The sequence below is a fragment of the Etheostoma spectabile genome, chromosome 3 (genome assembly GCF_008692095.1).
Source record: "Etheostoma spectabile isolate EspeVRDwgs_2016 chromosome 3, UIUC_Espe_1.0, whole genome shotgun sequence".
NCBI lineage: Eukaryota > Metazoa > Chordata > Actinopteri > Perciformes > Percidae > Etheostoma > Etheostoma spectabile.
Window position 1 is genome coordinate 34,323,810 of NC_045735.1, and position 436 is coordinate 34,324,245.

The 436-nt window shown below is 46.3% G+C and overlaps 1 long non-coding RNA gene across 1 annotated transcript in view; it reads right to left on the reverse strand.

The window, feature by feature from the left end:
* LOC116685866 (uncharacterized) overlaps positions 1-436 on the reverse strand; it is a 1,510-nt gene that overhangs the window by 496 nt on the left and 578 nt on the right. The window contains exon 2 of the long non-coding RNA XR_004331071.1: positions 164-283. This is a non-coding gene — a long non-coding RNA (uncharacterized LOC116685866). The remainder of the gene's footprint in view (positions 1-163; positions 284-436) is intronic.

Consider the following 436-nt stretch of genomic DNA (forward strand, 5'->3'; position numbering starts at 1 on the left):
CCCCCCCCCCCCCCCCCCTCCACACACACACTTCTCAAACCAAAGTTACACCCTAATGTGTGTATATGTGTGTGTATATATATGTATGTATATGTGTATATAATATATATGTATGTGTGTATATTTGTGTATTTATATGTGCATGTGTGAGCCATCCTCTTACTCTGGTCCTGGTTGAACTGCAGGCTGTTGACTCCTCTCTGCGTTGCCATGGCTGCTAAACTACCGTCACCGGGAAGTTACCGGTACACTAACGCAACAGCTTCAGCTCCCTCAGCACGACCTGAGACAGAGGACAACAACAACAACAACAACAACAACATGACGGCTGTTCATCTGAGGACGACAACAACAACATGACGGCTGTTCATCTGAGGACGACAACAACAACATGACAGCTGTCAGACAGGACAACAACATGACAGCTGTTAGACAG